The following is a 19,667-nucleotide window of genomic DNA, read 5'->3' on the forward strand; positions in this document are numbered from 1 at the left end:
CAGAAAAAAAGAAAAAGACCTATCAGGTAATTTTTTGCAAAGGCCTTCCAAATAATTAATGCTCTTAGCAAACAATCACAAAAAATCTGGTTGCACAGGAAAAGCTTAATAGAGGTGTGGATATATCTATTCTCTAGAAACTCAACCATCGATGACAAGGATCAGTATTGACCAGGTGTGATTTTTTTTCCCCAAGGCAATGTAAAATTTCTTTTTAAAGACACCTGTAATTCTACTGGCACGCTTTATTGATAATTGAACCTAGCCAAATCTTTTCTCAATCTCTGACACACTTCTCAATATTGTCTTTGAATATTGGTCAATATATATATATTGGTTAATTTTGGACCCTAGTAATAGTCTAACAACAAGCCCAATTAATCAATAGAGGTCAGTCAATTTCGAGCACTCTACTGGGCCATTAATGAAATGAGGCACTTTCCTCTTTTTTTTTCATTAAATAGCCATATAGCAATATGCAATTTCATGTGTTTAGGAAATAGCTATATATTTTTTTCATTTAATCGTAAGGCAGGACCAATAAAATAAATGGACATGGTTCTAGGAATGACATTTGGGTACATGCAATTATCTTTCTTTAAGGGAAAAAAAAAATCAGAAGTCAAAAGAATTTGAAGAAAACTATCACCTGACTTTAAGAATCTAAGTTCTTATTCCAACTTGCTGTTTGAGCAGTCTGCCTTCTTTTATACATAACACACAAATCACATAAATTCACATACTTAATTTTAAAATAAAAATTCCTTGGCTTTTTCCTAGATCTACTCAGTCAAAAGGGTTTCTATCTTTTTTAACCACCTGACCTTCAGTTAAAATTACTAGATACATTATTTCCTAGAAAATGTGATAATTGCATACTGTAATATTTTTAAACAAATAAATGAAATGGAAATAAATTCCTAATATGTAATGCTTGTTTTATAAAGTTCAAATATGCTGAATGTTCCTGAAGATCAATTACTATTATTTACAGCAACCAAAGCAAAAGAACTTTCAAAACCGATTTCCTCATTGACTAGTCAAAATTATAAAAAGGTAGAAACCTTGGACAGGGGGTTACTTTTGTTTCCTGCTACTAAAAGATAAATAATTCATTAAAAAAAAATTTTTTTACCACCACAAAGAACTTGAAATGATTTAACAGTACAAGTGGAGGGTAAGCTCTAACTTCGACAAGGTAAGCTTGGATGCCCAAAAAAGGAATTTAAAAAGTCACTAAAAACTTGATTGCTAAAGTGCAAAGCTGCACTTTCAAAGGAATACTGTCTGGGGAGCGGCTGTAGCTTCCCATGAACGAGGTTCCAGGTTTGACCCCCAGTCCTCCTAAAAACAAAACAAACAAGATAAGTAACTCTCATTGGGGAGCAGATGGAGCCCAGTGGTTGAGCACCTGCTTCCCATGTACGAGGTCCTGAGTTCATCCCTGGTACCTCCTAAAAAATTTATCTTGATTTGCTCAATGTAAAAATATTTTAAGATTGTGCAGAACTGACTGCAAAGCTTAGGAGGAAGCCGTTTTTCCCTGGGGGTCCTCGGGTGCTTTCTGTGCAGGCAGAGCTCAGCCGTACCCTGACTGGCCTCCATTTTCCCTGGCACAGGTCTGAGCCTGGGAGGACGGGAAACCCAGGGCCCACGGCTCAGAGGCGGCATATGCTCAGAGCTCCACACGAGGCGCCAGCGAGGGGCCAGCGTTTGAGCCTTATTTCTCATACCATTCTGCTCTCCCTAAAGCACCACTAACCCTTGCCAAGCCCAAGCAACTTGTCAAAGGGCTTTGCCTCCCGGTCCATCTGAAATGCTGGGAAACCATTACACCTGGCCAGCCTGCTCAGAAATGAAAGGCTCCTCTATGTAAAAGAATCATCTTGTTCTTTTTTCTACAGGTGTCCTCCTCACCTTTTTCCCAAAATATGTGTATGTAGAACTTACACTGTTGCCAAAATGCTTTACTGGAAAACCCAAGAACATCTGAGCTAGTTTTTGCTTAGAAGTGTCTGAGTCGTCTATCATTTTCTTAAAAGCATCTGTAGTGAGTGGGTGCCAAACCCCAAAGAATCAAAAATATGAAAACAAAGAAGGACCTGGGAGAAGGTATATAGCACCAGACCTTTAAATAAATGGAGAAATCAGAAGAACATTTCTAGCTGTAGCCCTTTTTAAAAAAATCAATAAATATTTTGCACATTGCTATAATTTACTTCTGTGATATACTAACAGTAAATGAAAAGAAAGGAGGTAATAAAAGCAGAATGCTTTCGAGAAAGGCTTTTTTTTTTTTTTTTTTATGATTCCTGGCCATTCAGGGAAATCTTGAAATGACCATCCTATTAGAAGAGTAAATACATAGAACCTGCCAGGCTCAGGAAGCAAGTGCAGGCTGTGGGAGAAGGAGCTCCTCCCCTAGAGGCAGCCCTTAATCATGGACTAAGCAGAGCACCAGGCACCCTTGGGGCAACGGAATCACTGACAGATAATCCCTGGGTATCAAAAACCTCCAAAGATCATCTCTTTTCCACTCTACACACACCCATCACCACTTTACTTTTACTCTGATTTGGAAGGAGGCAAGCCATCCATGACTGAAAATACGGATTTATCAGCTGATTCCTTGGAAGCAAAGCTCTGAGGCTTGGGCTTCCCAGGTGGTGGTCCGATTTGGAGGTCAGGATTTATTATACTTGCAGGATCAATTAGGACATTCACACTGACAATGGATCATTTTAAAAGGCTAATGAAACAGAGCATTCTGTTTACCTGATGGAGGCTTCAGGCAAAGGGAGTGATGCTCTCAGTGGTAGGAGACACTGCAGGTGAGTCCTCTCTCACCTGTGGTGTTAGAAGGAAAGGCAGTTTAAAAAACAGAAGAGAACTCAGCAGGCATCTCTATGTTCCAGGACGACTATAAAGCCACTGGCTTTTTGCATTTGCTGCTGTGAGATGAGGGCCTGGCTAAAATATACAATAATAGATGCATCTTCATACAGCAATTTTTAAAAATGGTACAATCAAAAGAATATTGTTTGGGGGGGAATTCACTCAATTTTTTATTTGTTCTTTACAGAAACATTTTAGTCATGGAAAACTGGGAATCCTTTTCTTCCCCAGCACATCCAAAATGGAGCATATCAGATGAAGAATCTCATAATGCAATGAAATGAGGAAGCAATGAAATGAGATGTCTACAGGAAAAGCACACTGAATCATTTATGGATAGCAAGATATTCCAAAGGTGGTTTGATTTGAGCTGGTTTCATTCAGTTTAGGACACAGACAGTCTATAAAGAAGTTCCCCTATTTGGTTTTTCAAATATATTTATATCTCATGAACAATCTTTAATTACAATTAGGGCGAAGTAAGGCTAAGATAGCTAATGAAAGTGAGGTGGAGTTCCCAGAGAATCTGCAACACTCAGCTAACTCATTAATCGCACAGTCTTAGATGATCTCTTTCTGTAACTCAGGGGTTCTTAACCGTTTTTGTTCCAGACCCCTCTGCCAATCAGGTGAAAACCATGGACCCCTTAAAAAGTCCATACTGTATTGTGTATTATTTAATAAATATTTCATGCCCACTCCAGCATGTCCCCACAAGAATAATATATTTTTGAATTTCACTTCAAGCTCACAGACCCCTGGTTAAGAACGCCTGCTGTAAAAGATGCTCCAATTCAGGCTTCATGAAAGGCCTCCAGTTCCATTAACCTTCAGGAAACTCACCTCATTTGGAGAATACTGACTGCTGTTACTCTGCAATGTGACATCGTTTTGCACCTTACAGAAGAAGAAAAAGAAAGCATGGTATATTCCCCTGGACTGTAAAATTGCTGTGGTGAGAATGCATCTTTCTTCCTTCCTACACTACATTAACTAGTGAGTGTGTTAAGTCAGGCATACACACATTTCCTAAACCATGAAAGTTGTATTCCTAGAAGAGTACATATGAACTGGAACACAAACTAAGGTGAGGGACCTCCCAGCACAAAGTACCTGTCGACATCAGCTTGTCTGTTTACCTGCGTGGTTACCAGCCATGCTGTCATTGGCTTCTTCCACATGCAGCCCCCACCCCATTTTAATTACAGTCTTCTAGAAAGGGTCCAAGCCAGCAGTTCCCAAATACACAGTCACACAGGGAGCTGTTAATAAAAAACTTTGCCTGAACCCAAAATCACCCGGGCAAATCACATGCTGTCAGTTCAACATCAATTTGCCTTGGCAATCATGGTTCAAAGAAAGTTTTCAAGAAAAAAAAAAAAGTTCAGTTAAAATGTGCAGAGCTTGGAATTGACCATGGGTGACATTCTGGTTTCCAAGAGGAGTGGCTCAGTGGGTGCTGGTACCTCGGAGGCCCACAGAGAAGACACTTGGGAGCAATTCCAGAAGGATGCTGACAACTCAAAGACAACTCCATGAAAAAATGGGCCAAGGACGTGAATGGATGGTCCTCCAAAGAATATACACAAATGGCAAAAAAGCACATGGAAAGATGCTCAACATGACTGGCCATTAGGGAAATGCAAATCAAAACCAAGATGCGATACCAAGTCACACCCACCTGAATGGGTACTATTTTAAACAATGGGAAGTTACAGGTGTTGGAGAGGATGTTGAGAAACACATCCTCGAACGTTTTTGGTGGGAATGTAAAATGGTGCAGTCACTGTAGAAAGTTTGTTCTGAGAAAGCACAGAATTAACATATGGCCTAGGTATATACCCCAAGGACCTGAAAGTGGGGTCTCCAGCAGCTATGCATAGCAATATTCATACTAGCCACAAGGAGGAAGCAACCCAAGTGTCCTTCAAGGGAAGGAGTGTACAAACAAAATGTGTTACACACAACGGAAGACTATGCAGCTGTGGAAGGAATGGAGTCCTGACTCACGCAATGGCATGGATGAACCTTTTTGAATAGAAGAAGCCAGGCACAAAAGGGGAAACGTGGCAGGATCTCGGTGATAGGAAATAACTAGAATGCACAAATTCATAGAGGCAGGAGGTAGACTACAAGGTCGGGGTGGGGTGGGGATGAGTACAGACTTTCTGGGTGGTTGAGGAAAACATTTTGGGAATGGATGGTGGTGATGGGGTTGAGAGCACCACAGTGTGAGTGGGATTAAGGCCAATGAACTGTATGCGTGAAAGGGGCTAAATGGGAAACGTTATGCTGTACATATATAACCACAACACCTGTTGGTTTGTTTTTTAACTAAGGAATTTGATAGCTTCTCTTTAGCCATGTAGAGAATGAGAAATGTATGAGGCCTGGAGATGAAAAAGGTCAGCAGTCCTTTGGATATACATATTTGAATTTTGGGGGGTAGAGATTGGGCCTGGAGCCATTCTTATTCAAGGGGCACCTGAGCCCATAGCATACCAGGAAAACCAGGGGAGAGAGATGCACAGAGATGAGGGGCCCTGCAGGGCACAACGCTAGCTTATTTCATGATGTTCTGTCTTCTTTTCTTAATTTTATTTTTTAGGAGATATCAGGGACTGAACCTGGTACCTCGTACATGAAAAGCAGGCACACAGCCACTGAGCTACACTGCTATACTCTACCTCCTTTTTTATTTTTTATTTTTTATGATAATCAAGAACCCCGTAGAGCCACCCTAATGAAAATGCTGGTAATTGCTAATATAAACTTCTTCATACATGCCACCAAGTTCATGCCAATCTCTATTCTTATCTCGAATTCACTATTGAGGAATGTTATTCTTAAAAATATTAAAAATAGGCAAGTGGGCACGGGTCAATGGATAGAGCATCCACCTACCATATGGAAAGTCCAGGGTTCAATCCCCAGGGCCCCCTGACCTGTGTGATGAGCTGGCCCATGTGCAGTGCTGCCACACACAAGAAGTGCTGTGCCACACAGGGGCACCTCTGTGTAGGAGTGCCCCACATGCAAGGTGTGCACCCCACAAGGAGAGCCACCCCACATGAAAAAAGTGCAGCCCACCCAGAAGTGGTGCCACACACATGGAGAGCTGATGCAGCAAGATGATACAACAAAAAAGAGATGCAGTTTCCCAGTGCTGTCTAATAATGCAAGTGCATGCAGAAGAACACACAGCAAATGGACACAGAGAGCAGAAAACGGGGGGGGGGAAGGAGAGAGAAATAAATAAAATATTTTATACATTACGTTCTAGCTTTGGGTTTATGTCAAAACCAGAACATATGTTTACGGTGGAAAATGTCATTAATTTCCCTATTCAGTTAAGTGGCTTTGTTAGAACTCCCAACAAGGAACTTGACTTCTGGGTTGGTTCTCACGATAAGCAACGCCTTCCCCTCCTATTTCCTGTCATTCCCCCTAACCCTTCAGCTCATTCTCTATTATTTATATACAGAAAGGTCATTTGCAGTTCTCCCTGAATGGATGCCAAGGCTACCCAAACTTGCTGTGGAAAGTCATCAAACATGAGTATAAAGCCAGAGAAAGCACTGCCAATGGCAAACAGCCTCATGCTCTTGGCCTCCCCGTATCTAACTGGGCCCCACACCATTACACACGGTGCAGCTTCCTGCACACGTGCTCAACACAGCCTCAAGTTACCAATCCAAGACAACCCCACCCCACCAGCCTAGTTTACTCCTCTCTCCATAAACTCCTTTTCCCATCCTCAGCCACCTAAGTGCCTAAGACAGACTCAAGATGACAACTCTATTGCCTTCAAATTCCAGTCCTCTACAGCAAAACAAGGCTGAAGCCGCTCTAGGTTACCAAGAGATACTGGTTAGTTGACTTAAGAGTATCCTGGAAGGTTTGCTCTCTTCCCAAATGGGATGAAAGAGAGAATGTGAAAATAACCAGATCATAAATGAGAAACATATTTAAGTTCTGCATAATCATTATTGCCACCCTTACCAAGGCACAACTTCCTTTTCTTTTTCCTGCTCTTTGTGACTTCCTTTTCCCACCAGAGCCAGCTAATCCAACCTCCCTTTTTAAAATCGTGAACACGCATCTAGTCAAAGATGGTGACTTGCCCTAGAAGGAAGACAAGGAGTAAGAATTTCTTACTCTAGTAGGAGGACTCCTCATCCAACCAAAAAGGATGGGAAAAAACACCTTGAATTAATTAACATAACACAAAACATTATACTTGAGATGGACTCAAGGTATTTTCCCAGAGGGTTTGTGTTTCCCCCAATCTCCTGAAGTCAGGTACACAGGTATATCTCTTTTTGAGACTCTATGAGAGGGAAAGTTCAAGGACATTTCAAGCAGGTGCTTAAACAAAGGGGGAAGGGGGTGGTGACCAAACTGACTGAAGGATTGATACATTACTTGGAACTGAAATATCCTTCTTTGGGATGACACTAGGATTCTCCACATAATAAAATGATGGCAAACAGTCAAACTTTGGGAAAATCCCATGAAGCTTTATGGGCAAGTGGAAACGTTCCAGATGCATTTCAATTTAGATAAGCATAAGGAACTGCATTACAAGAATAGAATATAAATTGTGCCTAAATGATGGAGTACCTTCAGCAATCAGTGAAAACCCAGTGCTCTCTCCACTGAATGGGCAGGACACTGAAATTCTCCTTCCCAAAGTCCATTTCTTATCTTTGGATCAGCTCTCTTTCTCTCCCTTCCATAAGCCCTCAGGGATTGCTGGCTGTGTGCAGGACCCTGCTCAGAGGGGAAGCCCTAAGTGTCTGTGATTCTGTCAAACAATGGGAGAAAAGCAAAGAACAGGAAAAATAAAGAGGAGATCAATAAAGAGAATAAAAATCCCCTGGGAAAATCTAGAACTGACTGCAGAGAAACAGCTCACCTTTGCTGATGGGAAAATGAGAGGAAGTTCAACATTAAAACAATCTTGGACAAATATTAAGAGAATGTGACACTGAAATATTCTTTCCTAACCACTGAGATGTCCAACCTTAGTAGAAGTTCTTAATAACTATTGGAACTGACTAGTGCTCCACGGCATCAACAAAAAGCACTCAAGTATAGAGCTACTTGGATTAAATGATGGGATGAAGACTAGACCAAGGCAAAACTTGACCTGGGGTCAGTCAGTACTTAGTCCAGGATATACCCACCCCTGTTCCTTCCATTCCCCATCTGCATTCCTGGTGGGAGGCAAAATGCATCATCATGAACACACATGCTCTCTACCCCTGCTGAGACTAGTTGTTCAGAAAAGGATTGTTCTATTCGGGTCCCACTAGGTTTCTAAATATGACAAGGCTTAGTACATCACCACTAGTCCACATCATGCAGAGGCAATATGATAGAGTGGAAAAGCAGGGCCCAGCAATTTATCACCTAAGTCATCTGGGCCAGCACGTGCCCTCCTGGCAGCTCCAGGTCCTGCACCTGTAGATTGTGCCTCATAATGTCCACCTTTCCCTAATACCTTGTCTGGATCCTGAACTCCTGAGGGCAGGGCCTTGGCTTAGTTCACTGCTAGTTCTTTGGGTGCCATGGTATGTACACAGTAAGTATGTGCAGAATGAAAGGAGTAACAATGACACATGTCAAACACCTCACACCATCCGGTTGCAGTAAGGCCTCAATATGTGGCAGGTTTCACCATCAGGAAAACCTGCATTTCAGCGGAAGACACTGGAGATCCTGGATGATCCTCCAATTGTACACTGAGATGGAGCGGACACACTGTTTCCCCTAGAGGCTCTGAGCCCTGCTGGGACTCCTGATGCCACGCTCATTGGTGGGCATCTGTCTGGTGAGGTCAAAAGTGTGTCTGCAGCAGGACACTACCTTGGTCTGGAAACATCCCCCCATAGACTTATGAGTTGCAAGGGAGGATTAAAAAAGCAGTAATTACCCAGAGGGGAAATCGGGCCACACCTTGGCCAGGTGAAGGAATTACTACCACCAGGGCGGGGTAGATGGGTGTGGCAGGCCTCCAGCTGGGGCACGCCAGGGCAGTTTTCCAACCAAGAGTGCAGAACCCCAATCTAATTATGAATCATCAGGAAACCTCAGATGAACGTAAAATGAGGGAACATTCTAATGGAAAGGGGGTGGGGGAGAGCAGGGACTGTGTGCTTCAAAATTTCAAGGTCACAAAAGTTAAAGTTTGTAGTATGTTCCAGATCAAAGGAGGCTGTAGCTACACCCCCAATAAATGCAACACCAATGCCTAGACTAGATCCAGCACTGGAGGGGGCAAGACTATGAAGGACCTTCCTTCCTCATGGAAGGAAGATTAGATGGAAGTATTTTATCAATGTAGATGTATGAAGGTAATATTGAAAGGTAGCTCTCTAAGATAAAATGCCTGTTAGTAAAAAACCCACACTGAAATGGTGAGGAGTAAAGGGCTGTGGTGTAAGAAGCATACCCTTTAATGGTTTAGAAAAAGAACTCTGTGTGTATGTGTTGTGGGCGTTGGAGGGAGGGGAAGAAAAGAGAGGGAAGGGGGAAATAGAGATGGAGTAAATGGCAGTACAAATGGAGTGCGTGTTAATAATAGGCAAATGTGGGTAAAAGAATAAATGGATAGTGGGGAGCGGGGCATATGGGAATCCTGTACATTTTTATGTGACAGTTGCATAATCTAAGTCTCTTTTAAAAAAATAGAAAAAAGGAATATATGAATGTTCCTTGAAATGGCTTTCTGGGGGGGTGGGGACAATCTTTTATAAGTTTAGAATGATTTCCAAATAAAGTCCTTAAAAAATAAAATGTGCCTGTGCAGAATCAGCAGCAGCAGTGTCTGGAATGGAGAGCTGATGACATGGGCCCAGGGCAGCCTGCACACGAAAGGCTTTCTGCTGTTCCATGATGGGGTGATGCAGCAACGTCCCCACCAAAAGGCGGGGTGCCCAGATTCTGTCTAAGACCACCCCCTAGCAATAACAGACCAGGAGAACAATAACAGCTACCATTTATGGCGTGGCCTGTGTGGCAAGACCCTTCCTGCATCATCTCGTTCCATTTTTATAACAGCTATTATTCTCACCCCAATTAACAGAAAATGAGGGCAATTAACTGGCCCATGGTAAACCCTTGAGCTGGGAATGACTGATACCCAAAGCAATTGCAAGTCACTCTGCTCAACAACTAACCCATACTCTCAGGGGACAAGGCTCTGACCTTTATTGCCCCCTTTTCTCCTATTTCTTTAGCACAGAGACTTACCAGTGTGAGACTGCATATGGACTGACACCTCAGGGTATATAATTTGGCTTGTGCACAAATCCTGCCTCGACATTGGCCACTCTAAGCCCATTCGACAAGAAGGGACTTAAAGAGTGTTCCTCACTCAAACCTCTCTCCCTATGACCAGGGTAAGTTCATCTTTTTAAGCCCCTCTAGGTTCATCCCTACCTTCATGTCAAAACTGCCTTCTCCACAGCCACTCAAATTTTACTTCATGTAACTTTCCCCAACCCCCCTTTCCCTGTTCTCAGATAGTTCTGGTAGTTTCTCTTTGATATATTCTTTTCTTTTCTTTTTTTAAAGTAATAATAAACTTTATTTTCAGAGAAGTTTTAGCCTTACAGAAAAATGACACCAGAAGGACAGGCCATTCCATACGACCCACCACCACCACCCATGAATCTTCAGGGAATGTGGCAGTCAGAATTCCATGGCAGGCCCTGGCTAGTCTGAGAGCACCCTTACCTCACACCCTGGCGATGTCTCCAGCTGAATCTGACCACTGTAGGAACAAGGGATGAAAAAAGATAGCAGGGGAATTTAAAGCACAAATGCTTCAATGTAAAAAGGAGGAGTCTGTTTTTGTCATTAAAAGGTAAACATACTTCAGTGTAGAATCTTGTAATTCTAAGGCTTCTGCTGATTCCATGGGATAAAGGTTTATAACACTTCTCTTGCTAATATCTTCGCTTAATCTAAAGGGTATGACATGGAAAGACATAAGCAATTTTATTAAGCATTTATTTGTAATAAATTCTACCACTTTTGGTCATCTTTAGTTTCAAAAGTTATTATCTCTTTAGGATTAAATGATGGAAAGTTTATGATAAAATTTCAAACTACACAGTATTTTCCTACCACATGCCAAAATATAATTTTCCATTTGCTATATCTAAATCTAACTTATTTGCTACCTAACAGAAATTTCTGAGAAAGCCATCCTTTTCATAGGTATCACATGCTAAATTTTATTCTAGAATTTTATTTACAGAAGCAAGTTAAGTTGTTGAGAGTACTACATTATGGAATATGCATAAGGGAATTTGGTTTAATAGGATCAACTCTGATTTACCCTAAAGCTTTCACTTCAAATATAAGAATTCATAAATAATTTGTGATGCATTTTTATTTTTGAAATTTTCTAATATTTAGAATCTGAATATTAACCAGTGAGATTTTTTTACAAAGAGTTATAAAACCACAAATCTCAGAAAGTGATATAAAAATCACAAAGCCATTTTAAAGGGTAGAAATGCATTCATGTTATACATGCCTATTGGAAATGCTATCAAACTAGTGATCAGAAATCCTTGAGGGAAGAAACCAAGATAAAGGCAAAACAGGACCTCAGTATTTCACTACATGTTTGAATGTTAAGGTTGTATGAAATCTAAATCTTTGAAATGTAATACAACAATCAGTGCTTAACAAAAAAAAAATCTAAAGAATAATGCCTGACAAAGTAATTCTCAATAAATACTTAATAATTTTTTCAAAACCCACACAAAACACACACACACACACAAAATCTGGAAGATCCAATGTGTATATAAATGTTTTTATGATTAATTTTCAGCCCCATGCCACCAGAAATAAACAACCTCCATCTCTTGAAGTGCCATCTCTTTTTAAGAAGTAAACAGGTGGGCTGGAAAGTCTCCTTTTTCCAGTTTTTGTTTTTTTTTTAAACCAAACTAGGTTTCCAAAAAAGTGTGAGTGTACTGGGTGGCTTAATGGGATCGGATACTGAGACAGGATGGTTTGTATATTTGGGCTAGGATTTTTCCTAACTGCTGGAGGGTAGAATCCTGGTTGGTTTTTCCTAGGAGTCCAAGATTTCCCTTGAAGGTTTGAGTAATTGGATGTGGTCCTTTAAACAGAATTTCAAAAGGTGAATAACCCCAGGACCTGGGGAAGCCTCTGACTCTAAGGAGTGCTAATGGGAGCAGATTTACTCAGGGGAGGACTTTTTTTTTTTAACTAAACTTGGCTAGGGTGGTTTTGAGAGGTAGGGTTTTACTTTCCCTGAGCTCTGGGGCTTATATGCTGTATGGAGTTTTCACTTAATTTGTAATATTTTGCTAGCTCTTGGGTGATGGCTGCTATGAAAGCCAGGCCATTGTTGCTGCTTATGGATAAGGGTATTCTGGGCCATGAAACTTTTCAGAGCAAAGCTTTAGGTACTTTCTTGCTTTTTTAGTGTGGTGGGAAAGGCCTTGATCCAGCCCGAGAAGGTGCACATTATTACTGAGTACCTATACCCTCGACTTGGTTTTATTTCTGTGAAGTCCAATGCTAAGTTTTTAAAAGGGGCAGTTCCTGTGTTCTAGATGCCCGCCCGGGCCTGGGGACCTCGGGAGGGGTTGTTCTTAGGCAGGTTTGGCATTGGCCACTAACGGTGGTGCAGGGCGAGGCCATCCGGCACTGTAGTAATATTTTCTGAGCAGGGCTCTTAAAGCAGCTTTTTGCAGGTGGGTGAGCTGTCGGTATTGTTGAACAAGGGTGTGGGTGGTCCCCTTTGGGATGAAGAATCAGCCATCTGGAGGTAGCCAGTTTCCCTCTGGTGCTTTTTTGAGATGATGCACTTTAGGTACCAAACTTGTTGCTGGCAAATCTGAGCCTATTTCCATCTCTGAGAAAACTGCTGCTGTCTGTGAATAGGGTTTGATCTGGGCAAGAAAGTGGCCTGTCCTGGAGGTCAGGGCAGCTGGCATACACTTTTTTTTGTTACTTCTGCACAGTCATGTTCAGGAGTTTTTCTTTTGGTTGGCAGGAAAGTGGCAGGATTCAGGAAAAGGAGAGGGGGAGTTTTAGAAGCCCTGTGGGAGTTGAGTCCAAGTTAACTGAACTTTTTTGTTGAGTTTTGGGATTCTCCCATTCAAGAGCAAATAGGATGTGGTTCTGGGGAGCCACCCACAGGCAGAAAAAAAGGATTTTTTAAGTTCAGACAAGAAAATCAGGTGCCCCAGGCCATAACTGTCCCATTAAGAGGTACTGGCAGCAGCGGAGTGTTTCAGGGTGAAGTATTCCTCCCTTTTCAGGGTGGCCTTTTGCGATTGGTTGGGTCTGGATTTTTAAAGGCTGCAGTTAACAGGGAGACCTACTGTTTTATTCGCTTTTTTGCTTCCCTTTCAGCAATTTTGTCCCGACTGATGAATACCATTTGAGACTTTGAGGAGCTGGGAGATGTTTATTTCTGTGAACCCATTTAGCTTTCAAAGTTTGCACTTGATGTCTGATGCCTCCTGGGTGACAAGAGCTGCACTGACCATTCTCTGGCTTTCCGGGGCTTCTGGGTTGAAGGGAGTGTAGATCCGGAAGGCTTTGCAGAGTTGCTCATAAAAATCCCCCAGAGGTTCTTCAGCCTGTTGAGTGATGGAGGCCTTGTAGGCTGTGTTTGTGGGCTGCCTCGCTCTTTCTCGTACCCCTCTGAGGAGGGCTTTTTGATATCACTGAAGGGCAGCCTGTCCCTGATTTGTGTTACAGTATCAGGCTGGTTGAGCTTTTGGTGCTGCTTCTGGGGCCCATTCCTCTGGGTTCAAGACAGTTGTGGGGGCCTGTTCTCACAACCAGTTTCTGGCTTCCATGAGGATCTGGCATCTCTGCTCCATATTGAACAGGTTAGGAGGAGCTGGAGGCAATCACCCCAAGTGGGGCGGTGGGTGTGGAAAACAGACTCCAGGAGGTGGATAAGAGCCTGAGGCTTTTCTGAATGTGAAGGGGTGGGTGCTTCCAGTTTAAGAGATCTGCAGGTGTGAAGGGCTGATGAAACAGGATTGGCCTCCTGGGTTGCTCAGTCCCATCTGCACTGATCTGGGTGGACCCTGTGTTTCATGGAGGGGCTTCTGAAGTGCAGGCTGCACTGACTGAAGTCTCCTCACCAAAGGGATCTCAGGAGCCCCCTCAGGGCTGACAGGCCTGGGGGCCTGAAGGTGGAGTCCTCTCTGGGAGATCTGCCTGTGGAGGCTCCAGGGCAGGGAAATGTTCTGGAATGGCTGTACTATACAGCAGGAAAAGTGGGTTTCCTTCTGGAGATTTTTGTAGAATAACAGGTTTTCAAAGTCTGGTTGTTTGTGTTACTAGGACCCTGCTCTGACCCTTCCTTCCAGCACAGAATCGAACCTCAGAGGGCAGGGTTTGGGCAATTTCTAACCAGGAATTGAAGTAGGGGAACTGAGCGGGGTGGCCGGGGCTTCAGTGACTGTCTGCCAAACTGCATGAACCTTGGCCACCTCTAGGGTTCCCTGAGGGCTAATTAACACTAAACTTAGGCCACTTGACTTTGCACAGAGTCCGGAGAGTTCTGGGGAACATACCATAATCCCTGGAAAAGCCCTTTTTGAAAATTTTTAATATAGCATCTAAGATGGTGAGTTTGGATTGTGATGATCCCATCCCTGAGCTGGTGTCACAGGTCAAACAAAGGAGGGGGGCCCCTCACAAGGCCACTCAGATGCCCGCTTGTCCGTGCTTCTCAGGAGAACTTCGTCTCGCCTTAGCTAAGGCATCATGTAGAGTCTGGATTATCCACTATGCTGGATGACGTAGCCACTGAGTGCAGGTTGGGACCTACTTGGGCCCCATAGTGCAGGCCATGGGGCCACAGACTGGATAAGCAGAGGCCTCTGCAGTCCCCAGTCATTCACTCAATCACTCAGAGATTCCACAGTCCCGCCCAAGGAACTGCCCTATCCTGGAATCTTGAATCTCGAGATTTTGGGAGGTGACCATTCTCCACTTCTGTCTGGAGATGGGCCTGACTGGGACTCAGAGCCCTGGGGCCTTACCTTTCCAGCATCTTCGTATGCTGTTCAACCCACCCCTCCACTGAGTCAGGCTGGGTCAGAGGGCATGTTCCACAGGGATCCTTTCCCCGAAGGAGGCCCCATCAAGAGGACAGATGGCGCTGCCTCCTTCATGTGGAGATCTCCACCAGCCATGCCTGCCAGTCCCAAACCAGAGGCTCAAAGGGCCAGCGTGGTTGGGTTTCCCAGTCAGGGAACCAAATGTTGCAGCAAAGCCAGGAGTTCTGAGTGGCAGAAAAACCCAAGTGGTCCTCAGATGAGCAGAGGAACAGACTTATAACACACAGGCCCAGAGGAGAGTCACTCTCCAAATTCTGAGCCCTGTGTTTCAGTTTTCATAGGTTTATATAAGATTTTATGTGGGACTAGCATGGCTCTCGCTCACTGACTAATGTGTTGCTAGGGTAATTTTGCAAGTGGGGTTACAGAAGCAGAAGGTAGGTGCAAGGTCATGCTTTTGTGGGCTGATTTACAGAAGCGGGGGCAGGACTGGTTTGTTAGATCACAGAAGTGGGGGGGCAGGCAGGAGTGGTTCATTTGATAATCTCCTGCAAGGCCATGTTCTCATGGGCTGATTTAGAGAAGCAGGGCGCAGGAGTGGCTTGTTAGATAATTTTCTGCAAGGTTATGCTTTTTATTTCCTAACAGCCAGGATACAAAGGAAAGAATTATATGTAAATCAGAAGGTAATGAGATGTAACCCTCTCTTTCTACCAAATTCCACTTTTGGTGGTCAAGAATATCCTGCTGAAGCAATGAAGTAGGAAAACCAGCTTTTACCAGTGGGCTGGGCCTGCACAGAAGCCCCTGGCTGTCCTCACTTCAACTTGCTAATTAGCATAGCAAATTTCCCACCCAGGGGTGGGGTTATCTGCCCCTTTCTTGATCACCCAAATGTATGTGGAAGCATGATTTCCTGAACATACTAATCATGCAATTATATAACCAGCTATGTGTGTTCATTCATAAGCAGAAAAACTAATGCATAATCAAAGCAAATGTTAAGTAGTAACTTAGGCATTTAAGCAAGAGAGAAACTGCAGCATGGGGAGTTGGGTCTGAGTCACTTTGGACTGGCCTTGGCTCCTTACCTCTGCAGACATAATAAAAGTATGCCTACCTCTCATGTGAAAGTTTTCTTCATGCCATCTCTGCTTATCCACAGAGTTCCTGCTCTGAGGCCTAACAACTATATCTTTCACTATATAGGAAAAGAGAATAACTGAGAAGTATTTAAAATGACTAATTCATTTACAGAAGCTGAAACATTAGAAGTACAGACTAGATCTCCTATTCGTTCAATCCCCAAATGTAATGGGTTCACACACACCAATTCAAGTAAACCTCATACACTGAATATCTCAATCTATGTAAAAGATACACCAGGAACTTAGTATTTCAATTTAAAAATCCACAAAATACCATTCATAAAGACTATTTCATTTATTTAAAAAACTGACTGAAAAGGAAGGAAATATAGTTTCTGAACTGATAAGGCCATAATTATCCAATTAATTCTCAATGATTAGTAGTAACTTACAAAGTTTAGTTTCAACAAATAAATAGGTTACTAGTTAAAACTTCTTTACTTTCTGACTTGGGGTATTTGTGGGAAGGGCCAATTATCTATCTTCTTCATGCTTAGCAGTATTGTATACCACTATAGTTATTTACATTAAACTTCACAGATAGAACCCAAACAGATTAAAAAACAAAGAAAACATTGGTATAGTCTCTTGTAATAATATTAGCCACCATTTACAGAATGGTCCCTATATGTTAGACATAGGTAATCTCAGTTTATTCTATAGACAAGGAAAATGGAATTTAGAGAAATGTAGTGATTTCCGAAGGATGCACAGGTATTACATGAAGAAACTGGGATTCAAAACCAGGCTTTGTCATTTCAAAGACTCCCACTTTTAACCACTAATAATGCTTAAAATGTTGCTTACCAAAAAAAACAAGGGTCAGTCACCAACTGCTTCCACCTCATTACAATGGATTATTCAAAATTGGACCTGTTCAACATTTATTTAGCACTTAGTATACGTCTCACACCCTGCAAGGTTCTGGAGATCTGGCCTCTGTCATTGGGAGGCTCACAGTCTATCTGGAAAGACAGGCAATAGAAATGCTTTGCTTTGTTTATTGAAGGAAGTAGAAAAAGAAGGCATACAAAATAACTTCAATGCATTTTAACACATAATTTTCAAATCTATTATAATTGGGAGGCTTTTATTAATTGTCAGATGTAATGACTGAAATGAGTTTATGAAGTCTTTTGCTCTATACACAGGTTCATGTAGGAATTGTGGATGCAAATATTAACATAAATGAAGCCAAGAGTTTCAAATGAATTGAGCAAGTGGAGGACCAAGAAAAGAAGAGAATATAAATTTAGGTTACCATGTTTATTATTCAAGGTTTAATAGCTTTAATTTAGATGTTTCCCTAAGCATTTATTTAATCTGAATTCTTCAATCACACTTGTGATAATGAGAAAGTAAATCATATGTTGCTTCCTCAAGGGAGTCATCCTGGATTCCCAGCATGAATAAAGCAACTTTATTTGCACAGGAGGATGTCCCAGAAAACTTCAAAACTCACTGAGGAGAGCTAGGCCTTTTTAACTATGTAAAGTCTGCACCACCAATTCACATTTCCACCCTGAAAGGATCACAAACTAAGCAAGTCTCCTTTAACAAGTTCTTTGGTCTTATTTCTCTGACTTCTTGGGCATTTGTAACTAATTTAAAGTATTAGGATATATTCCTGAATATTCTATAGCAGCCATCAAATTCTGACTTTGATGTTTATTCATAAAAGAAACTTGCTAATAAGCTCTAATGAGCTTTGCATTACTACAGTGGTATGTGTAAATCCACACTTTCCTGGGTTTAGGATGCTAGCTGAAAGTAGAAAGGCAGCTGTTAAATGTCATGCCCTGGATCCTTGCGTGTGATATGGAAACCAGGGTCAGCATGTTCTGGAAAAGTGCTGAGAGCTGCCACAAAATTGTAGCCTCAAAGAAAATCGTAGTTTGGGTACCTTAACTTTTGGCCAGTTTGCAATAAAATGGTGTCATATTTTCTCTGTTAAGAAAGCTGCAGATGCTGTATCCTGGCCGCAGGACTTACTACAACTCATTTCCAGTCAATTACATGTAGTTGGTTGCTTTCGTCTGTGGAGTTGCCTCCACCCGAGGAAAACACCTCCATTTCCTGGACACCAGATTTGTGGAACCTGCTTCACTTTGTAGGGGGGTCAGTGTGTCCTCTCAGGGCTCACCCCAATCCTCCATGGTGTTCTCCTGCTCCTCACAGGCCCAGGACTGGGGCCTGGAGCCTCCTGCTCCCAAGGCACCTTCCTCCTCGCCCGCGGGGCCCAGGAGCTGGGGGGCCCTGGGAGCCCAGGGGACTCTGCCAGCTTCCCTTGGAGAAGATGAAGGGCACGAGGGGGCCTCCGCCTGGTGCCACCAGAGGGCGCAGCAGAGCCCAAAGACAAAGGTCTCCAGGCCCCGAGGGGGCGCTGCTGGGTGAGGCCAAGCAGGGGCCCTCCTGGAGGAGCCGAGCGGCTCTGCGGGGCTGCACGACCACCCGGGCCACAAGGACCGGCCTCTGTGCAGTACGAGGAGCCCATGACGGCGTCCTCTGCAGCCTGAAAACGGCTGCGGCACTGCCAGGGGCTGGGGTGACCCAGGACGGCGACCACCCCAGGGAGCAGAGGCCTTGGGGACCAGCCCTGGTGCTCCCAGGCACCTGATGGCAGCCAGGGCTCCTCCCACTGCAGAGCAGAGGCTCCTCCCTCAGGCACCCTGTGCTCCAGGGCAGCTGCTCTCCCAGCACCCTTACCTTCCCGCAGGCTCACCCTTCCCCGCCCCCCGCAGCCCTCCCCTCCAGGTGCCCCTGTGTCTCTGACCCACCTCCGACCCTTGGAGACATGGACTTCCCAGGAAGGGCCCCCCTCCCCCCTGCTCTGTCATCCTTGCCTGCCTGTGCTGGACCCCACGATTCCTGTCCCCCCTTCACTGTCATTTTTCACCCTCATGATGTCCTACATACCTTATCTCCTTTCATCATGGAGGAAAGTTTAAGCCTTTGCAGAACACGGTTGTTCCAAAAGATAATTTCTAAAGAACAGATAGAGAAAAGTTACAATCACAAGACAATCATTCCTTTCATTACCAAACTACCAATTTAATGCAAACCTAAAGCGGATTCCATGAGCGTCTATCCAGAGTACCATTTTATTCTTAGACTTGTACATAGAACAGTCTCAAGTAATGCCCTTGTTGGAGCCAAGAGGCAGAAGGACTCTGCTTTCCACCATTCTTTCTTCTGTTTGATCAACAATAAATCAAAGCAAAAATACACCTCCATAAAAATTACAACACTGGCTTTGTTTGGGAAATCTTAGTTCTCAGGAAGTGCCAAAAAGTTTTATGTATTTCGCCGCATGTATTTGTTAGTTCAATACAAATATATGATCTCCCAGACTATACTCAAATGCCCATCTTTCAAAAAGGACCTGGTTTTCTGGATTATTTAGATAATTCACTGGTTTTTTCAGGTAAGGAGGTGGAAAAGAGATGACTCCCTTCTGAGCTCCAGAAAAGCCGCCTTCCTGTGGTTTATAAAGGATGGCTATCACAGCCGGCAAAATGTATTCAGTCTGCAAGTACACACT

Source organism: Dasypus novemcinctus, chromosome 15, assembly GCF_030445035.2.
Source record: "Dasypus novemcinctus isolate mDasNov1 chromosome 15, mDasNov1.1.hap2, whole genome shotgun sequence".
Classification (NCBI taxonomy): domain Eukaryota; kingdom Metazoa; phylum Chordata; class Mammalia; order Cingulata; family Dasypodidae; genus Dasypus; species Dasypus novemcinctus.